Genomic DNA, 17,353 nt, shown 5'->3' with positions numbered 1-17,353 from the left:
ACATTGATGGACATCAAGGGCATTATCTCAAATGAAGTAAGGCAGACAGAGAAAGACAAATGCCATATGATCTGACTGATATGTGAAATCTAGAAAAAAAATGAACTCATAAATACAGAGAACAGATTTGTGGTCGCCTGAGGCACAGGGTAGAGAGTAGGGAGAAATGGGTGAAGATAGCAAAAAAATACAAACATCCTGTTATAAAATAAGTTAGTTCTAGGGATGTGATATATACCATGGTGACTATACTTAATAATACTCTATCGCATATTTGAAAGTTGTTAAAATAGCAAATCCTAAAATTTCTCATCATACGGTAAAAAGGATAGCTTTTCTAGCGACCGTTTTGAAGATGTACTAAGAAACAATCATTATGTTGAAACCTGAAACTAATGCTAAAAAGGAACATAAAATATAACTTAATTTTTAAATTGACTGAGGACAACTAGGTCCTTTCCAGCATTTTCTGTCGAACCATGCAAACCCATGTCCCAGAACTCTTCTTTGAAGGATGGGCAACTAAGTCATTTATCCATGACTTCGTGTCTTTCAGAAGTGGTTTCCCCAGGGTATAAATTTACTGGGTTCTGTCAACCACAGCTTCCATAGCACAGCTAAGTCAAGTGAACATGGCACAGAGAACCTGAAATTTTGTGGAAAATCTAACAGTTCTAAATTTGTGAATATGGTCACATATATTGTGCTCCCTGACCCCAGGATTCCTCATCAATTTCACAGAAACAGTAGAAATCATATGACTTAATTTCCCAAGACTCTGGCAAGAATAAAAATGAGATGATGCATGTGGACATCTCTAGATTCTGGAAAGCCCTATAGTAGAATGAAAACACCATCTGCAAAGAGATGTATGGTGATTGTCTTAGTTCATTAGGGCTGCTACAATAAAATACCATAAACTGAGTGACTCATAAACAATAGAAATTTCTCATAGATTGGGAGGTACAAGATCAAGGCACTGGTAGATTTGTTATCTGGTGAGTGTCCACCCCTAGTTTATAGATGGTGTCTTTCTCATGAGTCCTCACATGGTGGAAAAGGCAACAGAGCTCTTAGGTAAGGACACGAGTTCCCATTCATGAAGGCTCCATGTTCATGACCTAGTCACTTCCCAAAGGCCCATCTCCAAATATTCTCACACTGGACATTAGATTTCAACATACGAATTTGGGGGTGACGAACACTCAATTCACCGCAGTGGTTTTCTTAGTATAAACCTAAAAGCTGGTAAAATCCACGTAGTTATTATGATATGCACACTGGAATGCAGACTGAAACCAAAATGAAGTCAGCTTCGAAATTTTGTTTCTGTCACCTGCTATTATTGTTATGACAGCTTTATTGAATATAATGTACATGCCCTGAAATTGTCCCTTTTAAAATGTAAATTCATTGGTTTTTATTAAATTCAGAGTTGTGTAATTATTACTACTACTTTTAGATTATGTTCATCATCTGGGAAAGAAACCACATATCCATTAGGAGTCACTCTCCATCTCCTCCCCCATCCCCTGACAACCACTACTGTCTATATAGATTTGTCAATTCAGGATATTTCGCATAAATGGGATCATAAAATATGCTATCATTTTTTACTAGCTTTTTTCACTTAGCATGTTTTTGAGGTTTATCCATGTTATAACATGTTTCATAATGTCATTCATTTTAGTTGCCAAATAATGTCCTGTGTTATGTATATACCAAGTTTTGTTTTTTCACTCATCCATTTGATCAGATACCCCATTATCTATTTGATACAAATGAACATTTGCACTGTTTCTGTTTTTTGGCTGTTATAAATAATGTGGCTGTAAACATTAGTATACAAGTTTTGGGATGAATGTATATTTTAATTTCTCTTGGGAGTATATTTAGAATCGAAATCACTGCATCACAAGTAATAACATTTTGAGAAATGACCAGAGTTTTTAAGGAAAGCTGCATCATTTTACAATTCACTTGCAGTAAATGACGGTTCTCTTTTCTCTACATCCTTGCCAATAGTTCTTATTCACCTTTATAATTATGGTGGGGGAAAAGTGGGATCCCCTTGTGGGATTGATTTGTATTTCTCTAATAGTCACTAATATTAGGTATCTTTTAATGTGCTTATTGGTCATTTGGACATGATCCTTGATGAAATGTCTAATCATTTTTAAATAGGATATTTCTCTTTTATTATTGAGTTGTGAACTTTTCAAAATATATTGTACATAAAAATCCCTTATCAGATATATGATTTAAAAATATGTTCTCCCTAGGGATCTGGCTGGTTCAGTTAGTGGCGTATGTGACCCTTGATCACAAGTCCTGAATTCAAGCTTCACATTAGGCATGGAGCCTACTTAAAAAAAAAAAAAATATATATATATATATATATATATATATATATATATATATATTAATTATTCTTCCTTTGCATAGGTTGTCTTTTTTACTTTATTATTTTTAGCACAAAAATGTTTAATTTGGGGGTGCCTGGGTGGTTCAGTAAGTTAAACATCCCACTCTTAATTGAGGCTCAAGTCATGATCTCAGGGTCACTGAGATGGTGTCCCACTTCAGGCTCAGTAGGGGGTCTGCTGGAGATTCTCTCTCCCCCTCTCCCTCTCCGCCTCCCCTCTCCCAGTTGCTTGAGCACGTGTGCTCTCTCTCTCTCAAATAAATCTGTAAAAAGATGTTTAATTTTGAAGAAATCCAATTATTTTTTTTTTATCTTGCCACCTGTGATCTTGATGTATTTCTGAAGTCATTGCCTAATTCAAGGTCCCAATTAACTACTTCTGTTCTCTTAAAAAAAAAAAACAATGTTAAGACTTAAAGTTGAATCTATGAAAATTTTGAATTAATTTTCTGTATGTTATGGGGTAGGGTTTCAGGATCTTTCATTTGCATGTGCAAATCTACTTGTCCCAGCAACATATTTTCAAAATACTATTCTTTGCCCATTGGACTGTCTTGGTATACTTGTGGAGAATGTTTAAGAGTGTTTATTTCCCGACTTTTTAAATTTTCTTCCATTGATTTCTATGTCAAACCTTATAAGAGCTCCACACAATCTTGTTTAGTTTATAGTAAATGTTGATGTCAAGGAGTATAAAACCTCCAAATTTGTTCTTTTTCAAAACTGTTTTGGATAATCTGGGTCCCTTTAATTTTCATATGCACTTTAGGATTGGCCTCTCAATTTCTGTAAAAAAAACAGTACCTAGGGTTCTGATAGAGATTATATTAAATGTGTAGATCAACTTGAAGAGTACTATCATTGCAATCAAATTAACTCTTTCAATCTATGTTCATGGTAGATCTTTCCACTTATGCCACTGTTCTTTTCAAATCAGATACAAAAATGAAAGATTACATAGAAAAATACACTTGACTATTTTTTTATGTTTACATATGTAGTTGCTTTTATTTCTTTATGTGAATTCAAGTTACTAATGTCCTTTCATTTCAGCCTAAAGGATTATCATGACTATTGTATTTCTTTAGAGCAGGGTGCTAGCAATGAATTCTGTTTTTGATTTTCTGATGATGTTTTAATGTTCCTTTCATTTTAGAAGAATAATATGGCTGAATACAGAATTATTGGTTAATAATCTCTCCTTTCAGTTCTTTGAATATGTTATCTACTCCTTTTGGCCTCCATGGCTTCTAATTAGAAGTCAGCTGTTACTCTCACTGAGGATTTCTTATTTATGAGGGTTCATTATTTTCTTGCTACTTATTCCTTGGATTTTGAGAGTTTTATTATATGTCTAGGTTTGGATTTTTCTAGTTTATTCTATTTGGAATTTATTGTGCTTTTTGGATGTGTAATCTTTCTCAAGTTTATGATGTTTTAATCATTAATTCTTAAAATATCCTTTCTGCCCCATTCTCTTTCTCTTTCCTGTGTTTGAGTCCCATTATGCATAGATTGATAAGCTTAGTGGTGTCCCAAAAGTCCATCAGGCTGCTTATTTTCCTTCATTCTTTTCATTTTCCGCTCAGAAAACAGGAAAATAACAATTGACTTTTCTTCTGACTCTGACTGCTCAGATCAGCTCTTGAACCTCTCAAGTAAATTTTTCATTCCGGTCACTTTTCATTCAATTCCAGACCTTCTAATCAGTTCCTTTCAGTTTTTTACTTTATTGATGTTCTCTATTTGGTGATACATTGTTGATTAATTTCCCTTTTTGAATATAGTTTCTTTTACTTCTGTGAAAATACTTATAATAGCCGGTGTTAAGTTTCGCCTTCTAAGTTTAAATTTGAGCTTTTTGAATAAAAGTTTCTCTTAATTGCTTCCCCCCCCACCTCAGGTTTATGAGCCATTCTTCCCTTTTCATTTGGGTGTTTCCATACATTTTGTATAATATCATATGCAACACTGCAAATAAAATGCACAATCTTTCCTCCCCTAGGCTTTGTTTTTACCTACTGTTTGTTTTATTGTTCTCATTGTTGCTGCTGCTGTTGACTTAGTGACTTGTCTTGACTAATTCTGCAGTCTATATCTTTGTTATGTGTGGCCACTGAAGTCTGTCTTTTGGTTAGCTTAATATTCACTTAGACTGAAAATATACATCCTTAATTGCTATGAACCATAAGTCCCCCAGTATTTCCTGAGGTGGCTTTCTGTGTTTGTTTGGGTATGCTTTCTGTATTGAGGGCTTTACAAGCTTTCTTAAGCCCTCATTTCTGCTTGCATTAAGTCTCTGGTTCAGCAAGATGTGGAAGATTATGACCTTTTCGGATCTTTACAGGACATGTGCACATCCCTGCATATACACAGGGCCCTCTATGTCTCCAGATGTATGGTGGAGTTCCTCAAAGTACCCATAAACATTATATACTCTAGATTTTCTTTCTAAATTTTTGGCTAGCCTCTTGTTTGCCCTAACTGGTATTGTTACCTCAGCTAGCCATAATGTTAAACAATTGCTGCTGGTTGTTTTCGACAAATGCCTTGAGATAGAGTTACCTTAGTGAGAAAGATCTAAATCAAACTAAATTAAAACTAGCTATATAAATGATATTTTTTCAAGATAAATTAGGGGCAATTCTCTGAAAATAGTAATTTTGGGGAGCTTCAAAACTATTCTACCTTTTACTGCTATGCTACTGGTTTTCTCAGCTTTGTGGATACAGGATGGTTGATTTTTATGGCTGTCATCAAACGGAGGATAGAGCAATAGGAGCAAAGGGACACCACGAAACACCGTACGTCATTCTTCTAAAATGTTCCCATATTTCTTTATAAATGCTTAAAGGCTAGAGTTAATTTCCCAAATTCTGAAAACATTTGTTTTGAAAATTTTTGCCTTCTCGTTGCTTCTATGGATTAACAGAATTTCAAAAGTCCTTATTCTGACTATTTCAGATGTTCTTCTCTCCTCTGCCACTTATAACTTATGTGACCTTAGTTTCACATAGAATTCTGAAATTCAACTTATATAAAATTAGAATTGTAGCACATTTTACATTTTTCTCCCATAGGACCATGAGGATGAAACAAATACTTGACATTATACTATGCCATAATAAAATGAAAACAATAAATGTATCATGTAACATGGGTTAGGTATATGCTGTATGCTTCATACTTAATATTAGACTCAAACAAAGATGCAGGATAGCTATTACCCCCCTTTTAGAGATGAGAGAATTTAGACTCAAAATGATATAAGTTGTTTTTTTGAAGACATATATCTAGCAAGAGTCAAAGCAGAAGCACAAACCCATGGGTAGTTCGTTACCTTCCTCTATGATAGACCAGTTGCTCTATAAAACACAATGCTAAAGAGAACTGAAGAGGAAGAAAAGGATGATGATGATGATGATGACTTGTCATCCTCTATTTCTACAATGAATATTATGTGAAAACAATAATCATTACTTATCAGTAAAGCATAAAGAGAATTTTGTATAATTAATTATGTTAAATTAAACTTGTAAACTTTTGATATCATTTGCTAACTAAAGTTAAGATGCTGTAATCTTATAAAATGTTCACTAGTGACAAGAGGGTGACAGCTTAATTTGGAGTATTATAAATTGCAAAGTATGTAAATCCTACAATTGTGGATAACGGCCATATTGTTAAGTATAGATGCTTTTCAGAATAGCAATATATTTGCTTTTAACAAAATGGTTTAATTGTTACAATCTCTGTCATATTTATATAGTTTTTCTTATGAAAAAACAGGTTACTTTGATAGAAATATAATAGATGATAGGTAAATAGCCCAATTTTCTCAACTGGTAGTTGGTCAATACCTCTGCTGAATTCCCTATGATTCTCTGCATAGCCTTAGTCATTGAAAATTCCTGCTATTTTAAAAGATTTGTTGTTTTATCCTTTACTTGTTTTCTGTGTTACTTGTACCTATTTATCATTAGTTAAGTAAACAAACAGCTATTAAGTATCTTTTATTCCAGAGAAATTCTGGAAAAATACAGAATCCTTTTTACCTCATGACAGACCTTAACACTTTGTAGATGACAAACACATATATGCTCAAACAGATCTCTTTTTAAAGCAAAAAAACTTCACATTCTTTGAGCTTTTCCTTATATAAGACTGTCCTCCATCAGCTCATGATCCTACTTATTTCTTTATTCCTATTTATTAAAGCCTTTCTTAAAATGTACACATCACATCTTAATTTGTAGAGACTTCCACTAAGCTAGGAAAATTAATTCTTCTTCAAAAGACTTTCTTTTTGTTTTGTTTTGCTTATGTTTGAGGGGAGATTTTATTAGAGTATTAAATTTTGAAAATGAGACCTTGAAGTCAGTCTACCTAGGTTTGATGTCTGCCATTTAGTAGTTCTGTGACCTTGGAGAAGTTACTTTACTGCTTGAACAATTATTTGGAGAATAGAACTCAGAAAGATGAAGAGAGAGGCAAAGAAATCAGTTATAATATTATGGCAACAGTCCAAGGAGATACGATGGGTGCCTTAATGAATGTAATGCTTTATTAAGCAAATACTAATAGCCACATTTTCTGCTAGGTGCCAATGACATAAAATTAGATAAGCCATGGTCCCTGCATGCATGTAATTCAGTCTATGATGAAAGAAAGATACATAAAAAACTAGCCATAAGCTATGTTGTTAATTGCCATAATATGAGTGTAAGTAAAGTCCAAGAGAACACAAAATTGATTCCATTATTCCATATGTGTCCTGACCAACACAGTCCAATGGGGATATTATTTCCCATTATCTAGGCAATTAACTTCTATTATGCATCTTAAGATTGTATTACCTTTGTTAACTATACCTCACTGATGGCTCAAATTAAGCAAGAAGAAAGGAGTTGGTTGATTTGTGCCCTTTACATTTTTATTTTTTAAGTCAGTGACAGCATTAGATGATTTTTATCTTAATGCTTTTGATGAATTAGGTTTTCCCGTGGTATTAATTATAACTATAGATTAAATTTTATAATGCATGACATAATTTGGCAAGCTTTAGGATAGGTAAAAAATATGTTCTGATAATTTTTTGTTTTCACTATCACTGCTGTACTGTAATAAAAATATTGCATCTGTTCTCTCTTAATGACCTTTTCTGATAGATAGGGTTAATTTAATACTTAGATCAAATTTAAGAAAACATCCATGTTAATTCAGTACTTGTAAAAAATTCTGAGATGCTTTGGTCCTTAAAATTAAATGGTTAAAAGTGTAGATGTTTCAATACAAGGTAAAAGAAAAACAAAAGTTTGAAGTCAAATAAATACAAATTTGAATCTCAGGTCTGATACTCATTATACTATGATGTGGGAAAGTTACTTTTAGGGGGTGTGTCTTTTCATGCATGAAATGGAGTAATGCAAAATAAAGTTATTTTGAAGATTAAATTGCAATAATTTTAAAGACCTTAAAGTAGTCTTTTGATAAATGATTGATAACTATCTGGTTTTAATAAAATATTTATATTAGAACAGTGTTACTGCCACCCTTATTAGCCTTAAAGTGATATGGACTCTGTATTATAAAACTTAAACTTCAAAATATAAAATAAAATAGAAGGTGTTAGGCATATACCAAGAACATATTTACTTTATAGTTTTTAAAGTGTTTTATTCCTCCTGAAAATTGCAGATTTCTCTCATTTTCAGAAACAAATGTTGATTGGTAAATTTATCTATAGAAAGAACAAATAAATATTCTGTAAGTTTAATGTAATTTTTAAAAAATTCTAAATATTATGGTGAAAATATTAAGCAATTCAATGGGAAAAAGCATATGTACAAAATCAAGATAAATTGTTTACCCATTGGGGGGGTCTTAATTTCCTCATCTGTTAATTAGGTAACACCAGCTTAATTAATAAATTTATTATCTAAAAGCTCTATGAATGTTAGTTATTATATCTGAAGCCTTACTACATGGAAATCTGGGGAAAAATTAGTTCTTGTTATCATTTATTACTTAATAATTCCGTAACTTTTAATTTAATGATCATATATAAAAGACCCGTAAGTTCCAGCATTTGCAGGGCACACCAACTGTTTTATTCACCTCCTAAACATCTTCTAGAAATTTTACTTTTCATTCCCATCATTCCAAAACTATCCATACATCTACCACACACGTGTTTATAATGACAGCTGCCATGTTGAAACAATGTGACCACCATTCCCAGTTGACTGATTAAGGTCAGGATTTTTTATGCAAATTGGTTCTAAGAAAGTATTATCCATGGTAAGTATGGATGTCGTATTTGGGAGCTGAATCATGTTAATGACAATATTCCCAAAAGATAATCCAATGCCTACTTCTTAATTTGTCGTACTACCCTACTTGCATGTCAAGAGACAACTCACCATTATTTTAATAGTTTTCCATACTCTCACCCCATCCTCATCCTTTCTTGTTTGTTTCTTTTGTTTAGGCAAACTAGAAAATGTTCCTACCATTTGAAAACAAAAAAGCACTGAAGTGAATATATTAGGCTACTAGCAGATTATCTTCTTTGGCTAATCAAGCCATGGACTATTATATGCATTTATTAGAAGGTATAACCCTTAAAGTCTATAGCAGAAGCTACAAAATCTAAGTCATCATAAAAGGCATGAACTTGATAGATGTGGTGATTCCAATCAACATCCCTAAGCAATCATTAATAGTGCCAAAAGGCTGATGGATGTAAAGACTGATGGAAGATTGATCACCTTAACTTTAATCAAATATTAAGTCCAATACTAGCTAGCATTTCGGGTCTGTGCTGCATACCCTAGTAGAACAATGTACTCTGTTCATTTGGTATACAGATATACTAATCTGTCAATGTATATTTCTCACTCAGTGTACATTACACTTCTAAAAATGACTTGTCTTCACTCACAACTTCTCTTTCTCAGGGATTCTAACCTGAAGTTTCTGACACTATGACTCTGTTACTATCTTCTCATGGATTAACCAGGAGTAGTTGCTGTTGTGAGGAAACACACATCAGTGCAAACATGTCAAGATAAACATGTTCTTGCTTCAGTATCTATTCTGAACATTTTTAAAAAATAATTTTAAAAAATAATTCAAAATCAATTCAGAGTGATTGTGTTATTTCTAAAACTTTCCAGAATCATTGTAAAAAATATAGGAAATACCTGTAAGTACCACAGTTGTTGGTTATAAGTAGTCAAATCTCTCACAGAATATTTATGATAAATTTGTAAGGTCTAATACATTTTTTTCAACTTTCATTTATTGAGGTTTTATCATGTCAGAGGCATTACCTGAGGTCATTAACGTATAATATTTCATCCAGTTATCATAATTCTGTGATGAAAATATTCTTCCTATTTTACATTCATGTACAGTTAGTCATAGAGAAACTAAATAAATTTCCTCTGTTTCTTATATCCATTCAGTGGTTGAATATGGATTGAAATCTGTATTTTACAAAATCTACACCATGTAATTAGAATTTCTTTCAGGAAAAAATAACATATAATCTAAGTAAAACAGCTCAAAAAAAAACAGATTTAAAAAAATAAGCTTAGAGTTATATAGTCTAGTGTTACTGCAAGGTCTGAGAGTGCTATCAGGATCTTCTGCTTATGTATAACTTTGAGAAGCAGTTTAGTCAGAGCATGAGAGCACAGCTATGGGGTCAGACTTCTTGGGTTCATTTCCCACTTTCACTACAAATTGCTATAGGACTTTGGGCAACTTTACTTAATCTGTTTTTGCACTATTTTCTTCCTCTCAATGGTAGATACAAAAACAATACCAAAATTACAGGATTTTTGTGAAAAACTAGAATACAATCTAACTATTGTGGATACTCTACAAGAATAGGATGGACCCTTTCACCCAAATTTGTTTCTGATATAGACTGATGATACAACACGCACAGAGTATACATATGTTTATCTTCACAGTGATACTTTCCAGGAGATCAGAGAAACCTCCAAAGTAGGTCCATAAAGGATTTGAGAGGACAAGAAAAGGAGATGGTTTGGATTTCATTGTAATTAGGGAGCGGAACTGGGGCAAGAGTTCCTATGCACAAATAGGCAGTGGCTTGCATGGTTTGACTTTCCTGTCAATTCCAAAAGAAAAATACCCACCTTATCAACTTTCCCAAGACATGAGGCAGAAGGAGCAGAGGCAGCAATAGAACTCACATGCTGTCACCAATCATCACAAACTATATCAGATTATTTATTGCAATTCAACCCTCTAGTTTGAAGACCGAAATGTGCCATGTTTTCTTTAATCAAATTTAAAATCATTTAAGTAAGCCAGTATGGCACACATTGAGGTAAATAGCTTGAGTCCACTAAAAGAGGTGAAAATTCTCTTGAATGTCCTCTCTGAAAGACCTGCATTGTGGGAAAGGAATATCTTGATGAGACTTTGTGTTGTATTTTTAGTTTGTGTGGAGGCATATATGACCTTAATTTAATTGTGGGTAACTATGAGGTAAGAGATCACCAAAAGTGCTTTATCCCAAAGGGGCAAGCTTGGGTAAATAATTCTTGCCACTCTTGGCCAGATCAGATGACTAGACCACTGGCAATATCCCAAGGGTCTAAAAATGTGCAGATGGGGCTTGCTGGCCAGGGTATAGACTGCTAAAATGATTGTCTGGGGTAAGGCCAATTTTGTTTACTCTTTAGTCCTATCACTAAGCAGAGACATCCTAGGTAAAGGGGTGAGAAGCATCAACTCTCCAGAAAGCTCCATTACATGGGATGTTGTTAACTACTGACTGTAAAGCATAGTACCTCTTGCTGCTCACTCAGTTGATCCCAAGAAGCTCCTCATGCAGTCAAGAGGTTCAGGAAAGGAGTGACCTCCTCCAGCACCATGGCATCTGGCAAGAGAGTTAGGAAAGAGGAGATCAACCCTTCTTGAAGGTGAGATTTGCCAAAGTGTCTAGGTTTGGCTCTATTCTATAGGTACCATTTCCATCTTAACAAAGAGGGCTTAATGGCTATACCACGCTTGAGGATGTGGCATAATGGGAAGCCATGTACCAAGGGTTCTGAGTCCAGTGTGCAGCAAGAAATCTGTACAATAGCTTATAGTGTGGTCTGAGGAAGAAACTGGAAGTTTCTTGGACCAGGAGTATAGGGGCATTTGTTACCATCATGGGTAGTTGACAGAATTTAGAAGAAATGACAGGATTTATCTAAAATTCCTATTGTGAAGGAGTCTCTCAGGAGCATTAATGAGTGTTTTTGTATTGCAGTTTGGGCAGATTCTAGAGATTTTTGTCATTGGGGGTCCCATTCAGTGAGGGCTAATATACAGGTAACACCATAACAGGGTTCAGTAAAATTTGCAAACAAAAATATATTGTCTTCAGAACCCATAGAGACTTGCAATGTGTTGGTTTTGCTTTAATGTGAGTAATGTTACTTTAATGTTTAATGGGTACTGAGAAGGTCAATAGTTGTGCCTTAACAGTGTCAAGGACGTAGTGTCCCTTGGTAGATTAAATAATTTTCAAGAATTTAAACAAAGTGTTGGGGTCTTTTCTATGTGTACTACGTGTGGGACAATAGCCCATCTCCTTTATATGAACTCCTTTGTGATTATCTGTATGCTCTTAATGAGTGTGTCAAATGAATCTCCTTGGAGGAAGGGTCATCAATGTAACATAATACCTTTGTTGCAAGGGGAAATTAAATGTAATTAAGATTACACGCATGTGATGGCAGGACTGTTGAGAGAACTCAGGAGGGTAAAGGTGTTTTTTGCCTTTTCAGAAGGTAAAGGCAAATTAGCTGAGAGGCCATTGAAAGAGGCACTGAACAGAACATATTAGTCAAATCTATGACTGTAGAGTATCATCTGTTGATTAGATGAAAATCAGTAATTTCAACAATACTGGGTATGGGCCTTAATGGAGGAGGTCACAGCATTGAAGTTCTGGCAATCTACCACGAGATGCCATACTTTCTTTCCAAATTTAAGAACAGCTAAATTTCATTGTTAAATGGAGAAGCAGTGCACATAATTACCTCTTCCTTAGGTCTTGTATAATGGATTTCAGGTCTTGAGGCTACTATTTTATTTTATACTGAGCTATATTAACTACCCTAATCAAGGATGGAGATTCATGGAGGCCCTTTGTTGTCAAACTAGTTTTAAAAGCCAGAGACACAATTTTAATTTGTTATTCATTGGGTTACTGGGATACTACAAAATACCTTTGCTGATGCTGCCTATACCTCTGCCATAGTAAAAGGTCCTGATCCTTAGAGTTTTAGGGATGTAAGTATTTTGAGAAAAAATACTCAGTTCACTCTCAATGCACAAGTAAATGGTTAATCAAACCCATCCATGCCTACTATTGGATATTTTAGGGCAACAGCTGTTTTATGGCTATGGAGAATTTAAGGTAGGGCATTTTTACCCAATTTTAACTCTAATTTGATACCTCATATGGACTAAGTCCATGAAGGTTTTCTAATTGTTGTTTCTTAGCAGACGTTAGTTGATTTAGAACCTTTGTTCTAGAAGCACAAAAGCCAATCATCCCCCTTTTATCTTGTAATAAATTCTTTTTGAAGATATTTGGATTACCAAATTGTGAAATTTTGAGTTCCAAACTGGTCCATATTGTGAACCTCTATTTCGGGTTTTGTTTCCTTCCTTGTGTATAGGTGTTTTTATTTAGTTTTAGTGATTTCTGATATACCTCAAGGGATTTCCTTGCTACTTTGCTCATATCTGTAATTTTTTTCCTTGAGAGCATCTCAAATCAGTATCAAGACTGGGGGTCTCCTCCATGAAACTGGTTGATTTAGTAGGGTTTAAGTACTCCAAGCTTAAGTTTGTTTGGATTAACCATGTCCACTGGGAGTGCATTGAGTATTTTCCCCTAACTCTTTAAGGATCTGTATCTCTTTCATGATAAATGTACAGGAAGCAGCAGCAAAGGCATTTGGTAGGATCTTAGTGAGTTACCTGCTTTTAATGACCATCCAATGGTTCCTTATATCATACAGGGCTTTCTACTGAGCACATTGTAGATTGGGGATAATACCTGGTTGAAACACAGAACCCATTCAAGGTCACAGGGTAAGAGTTGTCCTCCTGAGCCAAGCATCCATCATGGCTTTTACTGAAATCAAGTCATTTGATCTGAGATATACAGATATGTTCAGGCAGAAACACATGGCCCAAAGCCACTTTGAAGAGGTTGCAAACTGCCACCCCATCCCTAAACATCAAGTTATTAGAACTTCTGGTGTAACTTAGTCATATCTGTAACAGAACTCAGTAGAATTCAATAAATCCTGCACAAAGCAGCAGAGCAAGATTTCTAACAGGCAGCAGCTCAAAGCCTAAGTTTGGCAGCAGGCTGCAACACAGTTCAAAGAACATGCTAGTCAGCAGGCTGCAAAACAAATTAGGGAGCTAAATCAAAAGAAGAAAGACCCCTGGTGGTTGCGATCATCACCTAGATATCGTGCTCACAGTGCTAATGGTTGAAGTTAGCTCCTAGAAGTGAAATGGACATCCCATTGAAAATTTGGATTGGACACTGAAATGGATAACACCACACACATGCCAGGAAAGGTATAAAAAAGCTTTATGATGCTCTCTGGGGATAGCAAGGCAGACTCCCAAGCAGGTTGGAAAATGACTTGTGTGAATGGGGTAAGACCTAATGTGCTTTTCTTGCCGATGAAGAGTGGGGCTGGGTGAAATTTTCTGTTCATGAGTGGGCTATGGCTTATGTGGTTTGAAATGCCTTTTGGTGCCAAAATGCAGAGCCCTTGGGATTTCTTACCACCTTTCTCAGATGTGTGCTGAAGAGGAAGAGAGAATAAAGGGATTTGAAAACTATCAGTAGTCAAATATTAGAATCTGAGTCAGACTCTTTATTACACAGACATTATTATTTTTCAACAAATATTAAGTGTCTTTATCAATCTTTGAGTATTATATTACTTGTCATATTTGTCGCTCTATAACTACAAGGTGGCAGGTGCACTTGTAGTCATCACACAAACATTCCTAGCAGGAATCAAAGATTTAAGTTGGCACAGATTACATCTACTTCTTTTATAAAGTACGGAAAAACTTTCCTAAGACTCTTACTGCAGCTTTTCCTTAAATATCATTGAGTAAAAACTCAGTGGCATGGCCATCCCTGCTTCAAAGAAGATTGAGGAAGCCAATATTTCTAACTTTGAGCACAATAAGAAGCCTCTTGGTAACAGTTATTGGTAGGTAGTTAGCTGACTCTGGCAGTAATGTTCTTTTTTTTATTTCTTTCTGCAAAGGGGTTTACACAATAGTTACCAACAGTTGTAGATGCTGTGAATTGTTTTATTGCAGCCTACGCCATGTTTCCTGCTGTTAAAAGTTGACAACATCCATCACATACAAATAGCTAAAGAATTTGCAGTGATCTAAACTTCAACAATATTGTGTCATGTCTTATGCATGTGGAAAACAGGGAGGAGCCAGGAGAAGAAGCACTTAGTACACTAGAAGCTTACTAAAATTTCTTATCTTTCTGTCTGAAGGCCTAGTAAATGAACACGCAATTTTTAAGAGATCATTGCATGGTCACCTATATGGCTGATCTTTTAAAAAATAAAGAAATGGGAAGACTTGACCCTGAATACTAGGCATTACTTTATTCCTGAGTCTGTATCAGGCCTAAATTATATTTCCCACCCATTCCTAAAGGTCAAACAATCAATCACAGGAATTTTTTTTTAAAGTACATTTCCATTCACTCACATGAGCCAATATGGAGAAAAGGGAAGAGCAATTTGTATTTGAAAGAACAAGAATGAAAGCTGTTCACATTTGGATATCACAATTGTATATCTCAGTGCCTTTCCTTTCATACTGAAGAAACATAATGCCCCTGAAAAGGAAAAGAAGAAATTTAAACTATTAAACACATGTTCTTTTCTCTGTGCCTCTGCCTTGATTAATGCCCTGAGATCACACAGCTGTAAAGTTATACTGATGTCCTCTTTAGACCATGCCTCACATGACTTTACTCAGAAAGGGAAGAGAAAGGCTCGTCAAGTCAGGAGTAAATGAGATATCTCATTTGCATTGAAATATAGAGAAGACCAAAGAAAAGGGCTGTTTCTTCTTTGCCAAGTGTGTTTCTTCCTTCATAATGTACTGATGATATAATGGAGCTGGACATGCCACAGTTATTTGCGTTCAGCCTTGCTTTCTAGAATGTCTTCCTAAGCCTCTTATTTCAAAAATAAATGAAACACTGAATTCTTATCCACTTGGGAAACTATTAGAACCCCATGCCATTTCCTTCTATATGCTGAGAAAAAGATCTTATTTCCCATTCTGGATTATTTTATCCTGTAATACTATCCACATGATTGAAAGCAACCTTGTAAATAAAATACCCCAAATTTACTATATGATAAAAATGTTTTATTGCCCATTCTCCTAACAGGAAGTAAAGAGGTATTCAAATACATTAAATCAGACCTTCTTTACTACTTGGCTTAAAGCATTATTCAACAGAGGCTAGTGGTTATTTGAACAATTATAGAAAATTAGTCTTGCTTTCTGACCATATGAAATAATCTGATTCATTTAAAAATTGTTCAGGTGAGTCACAGTCACTATGGAAACTTCACTAATAACAGGTATTGTGTCCTCATTTCCCCATCACATTCTTATTTTAAAAACAGACAAAACAAACAAATAAAAAGCCTTAACTATACATTTCCATGCTCAAGGAGAATAATAATAATAATAGTATTTCACTTAATGAGTACATATATGAAATTAATAATTTTCTCAGTTGGCTAAACTTCTTAAAAATGGCACTGAAATGGATGAAGATTTCCAGAATCAGAAGTGAGCATTCTTTAGCCCGGGATACCATAAGCAAGACACTATAGGGAATGCATGACATTATATCTGAAAAGCGAAGCAGTGTCCTTTCTCACCTGGTTCTCTTGCACTGCTGGAATCAGTCCTGCTTGCTGTGATTGTAGTGGGCTAATTCCCATCCTGCTGTTTCTAGGTCAGACTAGTCTGCCCTTGCCTGGATTCTACACACGCAGACATTTCACCAGTTAATTACTTCTCCTCCAGAGTATTGTTCAAGGACCTGCACCATTGCATGTCACACTGGTAGGTTATTATGATAAAGGAAGTATTAATTTAATTTATTATTGGAGAATATCGACTATAGACTTAAATATAAGAATTGTCATAAGGAAACCTATAGTAAGAAAATAATTCGGATCATAGACTTTTAGTTCAGGTCAAGCATAAACAGCATTAAGTACATATGGACTATTTGACCCCAGGGCACAAAACAACAACAACTTGCTAATATTATGAAACATTTGAAATCAAGTGATAATTCACTTCCAACATTAACATTTTTAAACTTCTTACTGCTTGTGAAAAATTTTTGAGTGGTTCATTTACATGTTTTAAAAAAAATTATTTGTTTATTTGACAGAGAGAGAGCATAAGCAGAGGGAGAAGCAGAGGGAGATGGAGAAGCAGGTTCCCCGCTGAGCAGAGATCCAGATGTGAGGCTGAATCCCAGGACCCTAAGATCAGGACCTGAGCCAAAGGCAGACACTTAACCCACTGAGTCACTCAGACACCTCTTTTTACATGTTTTATAATGAATTTTATTTTATTCTTTTACTGAGCCTGATTCATTTCCAATCTTTAAAGAAAACTCTGCTTCTTTGTATAAGCAAACTCTGTGAAACAACTTGCTACCTCCACCTCTTTCACTTTTATTCACTCCTTGCTGTGGAACTGAATCTCTTGGTATCACTGGCCTCATCTCTAAAATGGGTGGTTCAAATACCTCATAGTAGATTTACTTTCAAGTTAAAATCC

This window comes from Canis lupus, chromosome 3 (genome assembly GCF_003254725.2).
Source record: "Canis lupus dingo isolate Sandy chromosome 3, ASM325472v2, whole genome shotgun sequence".
NCBI lineage: Eukaryota > Metazoa > Chordata > Mammalia > Carnivora > Canidae > Canis > Canis lupus.
This window is presented reverse-complemented; position numbering follows the sequence as displayed.